Source organism: Setaria viridis, chromosome 1 (assembly GCF_005286985.2).
Source record: "Setaria viridis chromosome 1, Setaria_viridis_v4.0, whole genome shotgun sequence".
Taxonomy (NCBI): Eukaryota; Viridiplantae; Streptophyta; class Magnoliopsida; order Poales; family Poaceae; genus Setaria; species Setaria viridis.
In genome coordinates, this window is record NC_048263.2 from 31384527 (window position 1) to 31395844 (window position 11318).

The window sequence follows — 11318 nt, forward strand, 5'->3', positions numbered from 1 at the left end:
CGAGAAGGCGGTGTGGAGTGTGGAGACTGGTCCAAGACGACCAAAACAGTGCGCGAATTATTTGGCCGAGAACACAAACATGTGTTGATCTTGCGAAGCCAGGCAGCGGCGTGGAAAGTTCGTGGTGGCCGCTGGAGCAGGAAGCTTGGTCGCCGGGGTGTGGTTGGTCCTCGTCAAGACCCCCCAAGTCCGCCGAAGAGTTGGTGAAGAAGCGGCCGCCGGGACGCATGCGCATTGCTTGGCATTGGTTGAACGTTCTGGCTCTGAGAATGGGCTGCGTGCTTGCGTTTGCGATCTCGTCTCTTGCTGTATGCTTTTGCTTTGGACCTGCCGTTGTTGGCTGCTGCACTTTGGTGAGTTGGTCTGATGAACAGTGCTGCCCATGGTTTCAGTGGAAGCATTATTTGCTGATCAAAATCTAATGGATGCTTGTAGGAAATATGGAATTTTATGTCCTATTTTGTTACTTCTTTGCTGATAATCATCTTGTGATCTGTTTTGTCATGCTTGCTCTTTTACGAAAGCAAAATTAATTTGTTTCTTTAGAATGCTAGTATTATCAAAGAACCGCAGCTAATTCGAACTTTTCGGATGTTAGTGAAACGTCTACCTTTTCAGCTGGTCGTTAGGGCCTCTCGACATAAATGATTATGTGATTAATAGACGAGAGGATTCCACTTGCCAGACCATTATCACTTCAGCTTTCACAATTGGAGCAATGTTCAAATGCTATGTTTTACGTTCAGACTCATACATACAGTGGGGTTGACGGGATGTAGCTCAATGACCGCAATAAAAGTCACTCCCCGAATTTATCCCTAAAAAAACTACTTAGTACGAATTTAAAGAGGGAGTCAACTCAGTCAAAGACCTTTGTTCTCAAAACCTTTGAAATCATCTACACTTTTGATTAAAGAAGGAAATTAACCATACAGGTTCTGATAATTGGGACGGGTATCACCTAACCCTCGCACTGTTTTTCCTTCCACGTGTTAAGTATGCCATGACACATTGGCCACTGGCTCCTTAGTAACAGAAAAATATCAAGCGTGCTGTGCTGTTCATCGCCTGCGTGCTTTCTTAGTCAGCTTGTTAGGCACATGCAGGCTACGTACGGATCACCGGAGTTCCAATTAGCAACTCCGATTTGGAGAAGTGACGCACGGACAAGCACTGAGAAAAGAAAATGGACGTGGAAGTAGGCATCGTGGAGCAGGGCTCGCATAAAAAAAATTTCCCCTTCTCTTTTTATATTTAGCATGTGAATCAGACTGTTAGCACTTTGCATATGCAGTGCATGGTGTAGATTTATCTTGCTAAAGTGCATTCCTAATATCATATAAAAATGATAAAAATTGATTGGAAGTCATAAATCTATTATAGGAGAAAATAGGTGGAACATATCAAGACAGTGCAAAAAACATTTGGCCTTTTTCAGTCACTTTTACGGGCTGGAGTACCATGTGTTCATGCAACCAAAGGAAAATGATCTCCTGACCACCGATTTTTTAACTTTAACCCTTTTTAAATAATATTTTAAAAATAACCTCTTCAAATAAATATTTAATTCTCATGACCCTTTTAGTCGCGCCGGTCTGCATGGCGCGACAGGGTAATGTTGTCATGCCACTTGTATTGGTGTGATAAGCTTGCCATGCTAGCTGGGAGATGACATAGACTCCTCTTATCACGCCAATGAGTGTGACGAAACTCGGCATGTCTTAACATGAATAAGGTTAAATGCTACATATTTTAAAAAATTTAAAAATTTTAATTTCAAAGTAGGCTATGTATTACCCTATGTACCGCTTAGGGCTCTAGTTAAATGGTTAACTACATATTTTAATCCGTCTCTAACTCTTAGGACAGCTTGTAAGTGTTAAATAAATTCACTTCGACTTTTTATTTTTTTTCAGTTTAATTACTTAATAAGACCACATCATAAATATATTTATTTCACTTTAACTATATTCATTCCATCCATCATTATACAATTAACCTTATTCAATTTTGAATTAGGCTAATGGATATAACTAAGTTGTAAATCCAAATGTTAGAAATCCACAATTTATGATGTCTAAGAAATAACACTATAATACTACACATTGTAGATTAGTCTAATAATAGCTAGAAACATCCGTGCAACAAAGTTTGATTAAGTCGAGAAGCTTCTCGATCACGCAATACACTATCTACTTTGCCACCAAATTAGACATATTTTGCAAGAACATGAAATACTTGATCTGTGAGTGAATTAAAGATGAATGAGCTAGAAACCATGTGTTCTTTGAAGTACATCATAGTATATAATATTGTGCATGCACAAATGGATGGATGTTAGAATTAAGATTACATTAGTGATCAATTTGTTTGTATCCCTTCATAGAGAGACACATGTTAGTGGATAGACACATCTATGAACAAGCATGCATGTTCAGGAGACAACTTTTTATTTCAGTCCCTCACAAGGCCCAAGCTTTGTTTGATGTAGCAGTGGATGCCATAGTTAGAAATGGGGAGAAAATTTTGTTCTGGACAGATAGGTGGCTGGATGGCCACACTATGGTTGTGATAGCTCCCAACCTATTCAAAACAGTCAAAAAAGAACAGCCAAGCGACGGACTGTGGCCCAAGTGATCCAAAACAGAAGATGGGTTGGTGACATAAAAGGTGCGCTTACAGTTGATGTTTTGTTTGAATATCTTCATATTTGGGATATGGTGGATAGCCTTGTTCTACAACAGGAGGTGCCAGATCAGTACAAATGGAAATTGACACATACAGACTCTTATAGCAGTAAGTCGGCCTATGCAGCCTTCTTTGTACCTCAAGTTTGGTCCGTGGAGAAGAATTTGGAAAAGCTGGGCTCCCCTGCGTTGCAAGTTCTTCATCTGGCTGGTGTTTCTTAACTAGGTTTGGACGGCTGATCGGTTGGTGAAAAGGGGACTTGCCCATCCGAAGTCCTATCCCTTTTGTTGGTTGGCTGCATCTTCACTCGCCAAGTTTGGGCCTTGATTTTTCAACAGTTAGGCCTGTTGAATTTGACACCAGAACCCATTGAGTTACTTCCCAAGATGGTGGAGAAGAACGATACCAGACCCATCAGTGAGTCACTTCCCAAGCTGGTGGAGAAGAATAATTTCTTCTGTTCCTAAGGAAGTGCGAAAGGGTTTCAATTCCTTGATTATCCTGATAGCTTGGGAAGTTTGGAAACACCGTAATGATTGTGTGTTTGACAATTTGAGACCAAACATTTTGAAGGTTGTCAGTTCTGTGAGCACGGAGGGTGGCCTCTGGTGCATGGCGGGAGCCTCCAAGCTCCAGAAACTCATGTCCAGGTTGTCCAGGTCGCTGCCTCTTGGAGCTTAAGCTTTGAAGGCTGCTAGTCGTCTATTTTGCTATTCCGTGGTGTGACCATGAGTTTTGGGTTTTTTGTAAGTGTACTCGGGTTGGGTCTTTTTAGACTCGTGTACTTTTATTTCTACCTTAATAAAATGACGCGCAGTTCTCCTGTGTGGTTCGAGAAAAAAGGTGTGTGTATAATTTGTAATGAGATGGTAGATCGGTGTAAACATAAGCTTCGTCTGGCCGTGCATCTACTCGGTATTGAAATTTCTGCCAAAGTAGCTTAACCTAGAAGAAATCATTACTTGACATCTAAACAACACCTCACGTGATGGGCATGTGCCAGGTAGCATATTTAGAAATTAAACAAATATAAAGATATGCAGGATCACATGGTCTTTGTTAGCAGAATAGAAAGTCACGTCTTAGTCATATCTATAGCCTAATTCAAAATTGAATAAGGTCAATTGTATAATGATTGAAGGAATGAATATAGTTAAAATAAAATAAATATATATCTTGTGATGTAGTCTAATTAGAGTTTTAAAATATTTAGAGTTCATTCAGTAACTAAACTGAAGGAAATAAAAAGTTGAGGTGAATTTATTTAACACTTAAAAGCTAAAGGTAGGAGTGATAACCGAGCAGAGAGTAATTAGAGTCCAGTTCCTGAGGTACTTTCCTTGCAACTCCGACTGGCATGAAATCTTTGGTTGACTACCCTTTCGAATGTCCAAATCCTCCAATCATGAAGGAGCTAGCAGCAGCATCAATCTTACACTAGCTTGATGATGGCAGTACCCATTGGAACGCCCATGACCCTGTGGACAATTGCCTCTGTGATAGGTATGCTTCCTATTCCAGGTAACACCAACTCTGTACTCAAGGTCATAACACTCCAATAGCCACTAGAACAAATATGGAAATACTTGAGAACAACGGCAATTGAGCAGGCCACCAAAACCAGCACCGTCATGTCTGGGTATATCTTGACAGGTGTCATTGGGGACCCGCGATTATTGTTTTGCTAACATGAAACAAAAAGAATACAGTGCAGCAATGAGAAAAAAAGCAGCAAAAAGACTTCATAGTGTTAGCAAATAGGGAAACTACTAAGTGATAACACACAACAAACTTTGAGATTCATGTTATCCTTTTACTTTGATGAACATCTCCAATAGTGGATGTCCCCTCGGCCCTCGCTTTGCATTTTTATCCTGGTGGCGTTGGGTCTGAGCTAGGCCTTCATCTTAGCATTGGAGTGTGCCATCTCTTTTGTGGGAAGACTTCATAGTGTTAGCTAAAAAGAGTGGTTTCCTTCTTATTGACTCTGTCACTAAAAAACATATGAAGGTGCATGTAAAGATTCAAAAAACATAAAAGGCTAATGATATATAATCTACAGCAATACTTAGTTACTTTCTGCAACATTCAAACTAATGTAAAGTTACTTCGGATATGGTTGAAATGCATGCCTAGTTACTTCCTGAATGTTGAGGATCAGGGGCAATTGCTGATATGGACTAAAATAATAACGCAAAATGAACAAAATCACAGTAAAAAATTATGAGTTGCTTTGATAATGTGCAGACATATGATACATGTAAAAGCAATGAGTTACATCTTCTACACAGTTAAAAAATGGAGAGCCAGATGAAAAGAATAAAAGCTATTGACAAAAGAATTCATGTTGGCTCTATTGACAATATGAACACAGTAATGTAACACATAGAACTGCGTTGTGCTATAAGCATATGTTGAATATGCTTGCATAAAGATGACAATATCAACATGTGTTACATCCTACGAAATAAAAATTCAGAACTAGTTACTTCTTGTCTTGTGTCACTGAATATATGGTAAGTTACTTCCTACGTAATATAATACAGAATTAGTTACTTCCAAAAAAATATTTGAAAAAGCAAAAATTAGTTACTTCAAATAAAAAACAAGTTAATTGAAATAAAGTGATACGTTAACTAGATCATGATATTTTGCTTTTTTAAAAAAAAAATTTAGAATTTCTCTCTTTTTTAGAGTGTTCGTCTCAGATCTTAGGTGGTTTCACCTCGAAGCTCCAAAAGGAGCCTCCAATTAGTGATAGTAAGATTGAAGCTTACATGCTGCATGCGCACGACGAATGATGCGTAGCCATGCTGGCTAGCTGGCGAAGTTTGTGATGTGGCTCCCTGCTAATGGCCAGGAGATAAAATCCAACCTGGCAGTTCGTTGACATGGCTCAACGTACGCCTCTCGCCTCATCAGTCACCTGCAGGATCGCTATCTCTGCCAGGCTACACTAGCTTCCCTAGCTCCCCTTGAAGACGATCGCTACACAGTAGTTCGTTGGGTACCTAACACCGGGAGCTAGTGGCGGCAGAGATAGGAGCCATACACCCCAGCTTCCTCAACAACTTAGCATACGTTGCATGCCTTAGCACTTCACATGTATGATGTGGTAAGGAGCCCCGACGCTGCATTTTCCTCAAACTCACACTGCCTCCCACCATCACTTGCTAGGACACCAAGAATGAGTGCCGTGCCCTTGCACCAGCCACAAGACCATACATAAATGCTGGTCCCAAACTAGTTCGTGTCACCTTCGTGTGCATAATAGGACCATGCATAGATGGATGATGGATCGATAAAAATGTATATCCATGTAACCAGTCCAGGTATATGCGTAGATGCATCATGCATGCGAGGTCTTTTTTCATGGCCTCAGCTCGCCAGATTGGGCGGAGACTTGGCCGCGTCGTGGCCTCACGTGAAGGGGCTGTTAGATTGATCTCTTTCCCGATTAGCCCAAAGGCCAATCAGGACCTTGATCTGCGCCCTGATCGGGGGCGCTCACCCTATCAATGGGTGGTGGGCCCCTGTCGCGCTGCGCTATATAAACAGGGTGGGGGACCCGGCTCGGCTCACGAGGTTCGCCGTAGCCTGCCGCCCCCACCGACACACACCTACCGATCTAGGTTGCGCAGTAGCGGCGGGAAGCACCACCGCCACCTCACCGCCGACCGGAGTCGGCACTGCGCGTCGCTGCCTTGCGCAGACTCCGTCAACAGAACCCGCGATGGCCAGCAGCTCTGCTGCTCCCACCTCTAGGGGTGAAGGTACCCCAATTCTCTCACTCTCACACTAGGCACTCACCAGGAACTCCTTGCCCCCTCATGTCTCTCTCGAACCCGACTAGATGTGCTCTAGTGATCCTAGGCTAGGACCTAACAATGGTATCAGACACCTCCTAGAAGCTACTCTAGATCGGGAAAAGAATCAGATCGAGAAAAAGAAGAAGATAGAAAAGAAACAGAAATTCGAAACCCTAACCCTAACCCTAGATCTAAAGAAAGGGGGACGCGGGAACACTTACCTGCTGTCGCTTTCACCGCCGCCGGCCATCGCCGGCGAGTGGCAAAGGCCGGCTGAGCCTCGGGCTCGCCGGGGAACAACTCCACCCGAACCACCGGCGCATCCGCTCGGGGCTCGGGGGGGCGCAAAAGCACCACCACAGGACCGCTCGACGGCGGCGCGCCCAACCCTCGGGTGGACGCGCGCGCCGGCGAGGGGATCCGCGGTGGCGCCGGCCCCTCTCCATGGTCGCCATGGCCCTCTGGATCTCGAGTTCTTCGAGGTTTGGAGGGAGGAAGGGGGGAGGCTAGCAAAAGGGGGAGGAGGGGGCTGCCGCGGCCGTGCGCCGGCGGGGCTATCCCTCCACCGCCGCCGCCGGCCATCGCCGGGCGCGGGAGAGACAGCCCCGCCGCCGCGGCTGCCGCGGCGAGAGCGCGCGGGGGAAAGAAGGAAATGGCCTAGGGTTTCAGGGAGCCGGCCGACGGCCGGTTTTTGTTCCGCCGTAAATGGCGCCTGGCCGTCGGATCTGGACGGACGGTCATGATCGTCCGGGCCACTTTCGGCCCAGGCGGGATGTGGCGGCAGGCCGCTTTCGCGGCCCAGGCCCAGGTTGCGGCCTGCGGGCGCGCGCCGCGCGAGAGGCCGGTGCCGAGCTGGTTTAGCGGGCCGCCTTCGTGGGCCGCGTTTGGCAGGCCGCCGGCGTCGGGCGAGTGGGCCGCGCGCGGGAACGGGTTGTGGGCCGTTTTCGCGCGTGGGCCGGTTTTCGCGTTTTGCACAGTAACTTCTGTTTTTTTTGTTTTTTCTATTTCCAGAAGCATTTAATTGATGTTTTTTGCATAGTTTTAGTCTCTAATCTAATTTGATGTTTTTTGCATAGTTTTAGTCTCTAATCTAATTTGAACCAACGGGATAATTAGTATTAGAGATTAATAAAGTTTGTACAGTGTTTTGCTTCTGAAAATAGATTTATTTCACAGTTTCCGCTGCAAAAGTCATATTTATTGCTCTATTTAAATTTAATTTGAACCAACGAGATAATTAAATTTTGTGAGAGCATGATAAAGTTAATTAGATCATGGTGCTGTTATTTTCTGACCAACGTTGTTAATAACTGTATCATGATTTAAAAAGTTATTTTGATGCTTTTATTTCTATTTCTGCCCAACGGTGATATAGTTTTAAATTGCATCAACAGTTGTATGTTTTATTTTTTTGACCAACGTTGGAAATAAATCATGCAATTGTCGTTATGATCTCACTTATGGATTGTAAATTTCAGGATCATTCAACTTAATGGCGTGTCTCAAAGAGATACCCATTCTCAAAGGCAACAACTATACAGAATGGAGGAAGAAGATTGAGTTCTCCTTCGTTTGTGGAGAAGTTGACTGGGTGCTGACCACACCGCAGCCACAAGCTCCGCAGAAGCCAGTGAGGGCTGATGGTGATGATGATGCTGCATGGCAGCAAAAGGAAAGGGACTATGCTCCACTGGAGTTGGCATACACCCTTGAAAACAAACAGTGGACCACTGCCAACAAGAAATGTATGGCTTTGGTAAAGAATACGATTGAGCCTGCCATTTTGGGCTCGATCGCATAGTGTGACTCCGTTTCAGAGTACCTCGACAAGATAAGGAATCAGTTCACTGGTTCCTCAAAGATATATGCTACCCAGCTGTTCAAGCAGCTGGCCACAGAGAGGTACAATGGCGGAGGGACTGGCATAAGAGACCACATCATGAGGATGTATAACTTGGCAGCACAGCTGAAGCCTATGGATCTTGAGCTCAAGCCTGGGCACATTATGCATTTGGTTTTTGCTTCTCTGCCTAAAGAGTTTGACACTTTTGTTGTCAATTATAACATGCAGCCAGAACAGTGGGACATGGAGAAAATGATAGCCATGTGCGTGCAGTAAGAGGACAGACTTAGATCCTCACATGGTGGCTCATTACACTATGTGAAGGATAACAGAAAAAAGATTGCTAACCCCTCTTTCAAGGCACGTGGAAAAGCTCCTATGCAACAGAATCACCAAAAGCCTCTCACAGTAGACAAAGATCAATGTCTACACTGCAAGAAAAAGGGGCACTTCAAGAAAGACTGCCCCGACTGGTTAAAGTCAATAATGGCAAAAAGAGGTGAGAATATTATTTCTATTGTAAATGAATCCTTGTATACACAGTATTCGAAATCTACTTGGTGGATTGACTCAGGTGCAACTGTTCATGTTGCAAATTCTTTACAGGGATTCCGTTCGATGAGGACTACGCAAAGAAGCGAAAGATGCGTTGAAGTCGCAAATGGAGTCCAAGCAGAAGTTGAAGCTGTTGGCGATGTCTCTTTAGAGCTAGTTGATGGTTTCATGCTTGTACTTAAAGATGTGCTTTATGTTCCCTCATTACACAGAAACTTAATAAGTATTTCACGTTTGGACCATGATGGTTATGAATGTCATTTTGGTAATGGAAAGTGTGCCATTTGGTTCGATAATGCATGTGTTGGTGTTGCCATCCTTCACAATGAGTTGTATTTATTATCATTGCGTGAAAAAGTTAATTCTGTGTGTGATGTGAATATGAATGTATCCTCGTCAGAGAAAGAAACAAAGAAAAGAAAGAGAACTCATGAAATATCGTCGAAATTATGGCACTGTCGTTTAGGCCATATTTCGAGGGGGAGAATATAAAGACTAGTTAAGAATGAAATTCTTCCTCAATTAGAGTTCTCAGACTTAGAACAATGCGTTGATTGCATTAAAGGAAAATTTGTAAAGCAAATTAAAAAAGGCGCTAAGCGTAGCACAGGAGTTTTAGAGATAATCCACACTGATATTTGTGGACCTTTTCCTGTGAAAAGTGTGGATGGCTATGACTTGTTCATAACATTCACAGATGATTACTCCCGTTATGGTTATATTTATCCAATCAAAGAAAGATTAGAAGCGTTGGATAAATTTAAGATATTTAAAGCTGAAGTTGAAAATCAGCATAACAAAAGAATCAAAATAGTAAGATCCGACCGTGGGGGGGAGTACTATGGTCGGCATACCCCATTCGGCCAAGTTCCTGGACCTTTTGCTAGGTTTTTGCAGGAAAATGGCATAGTAGCCCAGTATTCAATGCCGGGCGAACCTCAGCAAAATGGAGTAGCTGAAAGGCGTAACTGTACACTGATGGATATGGTGCGCAGCATGATGAGCTATTCCACCTTACCATTGGGACTGTGGATAGAGGCGCTGAAGACCGCCATTCACATTCTTAATAGAGTACCAAGTAAGTCGGTGCCCAAAACACCGTACGAACTATGGACAGGAAGAGTACCCTCACTAAACCATTTACGTGTGTGGGGGAGTCCAGCTGAGGCCAAAGTGTTTAACCCAAACATCGGGAAACTAGATCCCAAAACAGTAAGTTGCCACTTCATTGGCTATCCGGAAAAATCAAAGGGTTTTCGTTTCTACTGTCCAGACAGATTCACAAAGTTTGTAGAAACGAGACAGGCGATTTTCTTAGAGGATGAGATGGTGAGGGGGAGCATGGTAGCTCGAGAAATTGACCTTGAGGAGAAGCGGGTGTGTGCACCTAATCCGATGATTCAGGAACCATACTTCTCACTACCTATTATTCCCGCACCAATAGTTCCTGAGGTCGTGGTGCAAGCACCTGCTACAGTCCCTGATATTGTGGTGCAGGCACCTGCTGTGATTCCACCCGTGGAAACGATGAGTGAAGTTTTGGAACCTGTCCTTCAGGAGCCAACTGAACCCATCATTGCACACGAGGAAGAGTTGCAGCAGCCACCTCTGAACAGTGTGCCACAAGCAGAGGCACAGAATGTGCCTGAAAGTGAGGGGCCTAGAAGGTCTCAAAGGGTCAGAAAATCAGCCATCCCTGATTGTTATAAAGTTTATAATACAGAAGAAGTTCATATAGAAGGTGATCCCACTTCATATGAAGAAGCCATGAAAAGTGTTCACTCATCGAAGTGGCTAGAGGCCATGGAAGATGAGATGAAATCGATGAGTTCCAACAATGTTTGGGAACTTGAGGAGATTCCTAAAGGAGCCAAAACAGTAGGCTGTAAATGGGTCTACAAGACTAAACGTGACTCCAAAGGGAACATAGAAAGGTATAAGGCGAGACTTGTGGCAAAAGGTTTTACACAAAGAGAAGGAATAGATTATAATGAGACTTTTTCTCCTGTCTCATGTAAAGACTCCTTCAGAATCATAATGGCACTAGTTGCACATTTTGATTTAGAGTTACATCAGATGGATGTAAAGACGGCATTTCTAAATGGGGATTTAGAAGAAAACGTCTACATGAAACAACCAAAGGGTTTTGTCATGGAAGACAAAGAGAATATGGGATGTCGTCTAAAGAAATCCATTTACGGATTAAAGCAAGCCTCTAGACAGTGGTATCTAAAGTTTAATGATATAATAAAGAAATTTGGGTTTCAAGAGAATATAGAGGACAATTGTGTCTATGCAAAGTTCAAAAATGGGAAATACATTTTCCTAATCCTGTATGTGGATGATATTTTGCTTGCAAGCAGTGATATCAGTCTACTGCAAGAGACAAAGAAGTTCTTGTCCTCAAACTTCGATATGAAGGA

The 11318-nt window shown here is 43.4% G+C and overlaps 1 pseudogene; it reads left to right on the plus strand.

Annotated features, from left to right (window-relative positions):
* Window positions 1-7269: 7269 nt before the first annotated feature.
* Window positions 7270-8909, plus strand: LOC140221680 (uncharacterized; annotated as a pseudogene).
* The last annotated feature ends 2409 nt before the right edge of the window (window positions 8910-11318 follow it).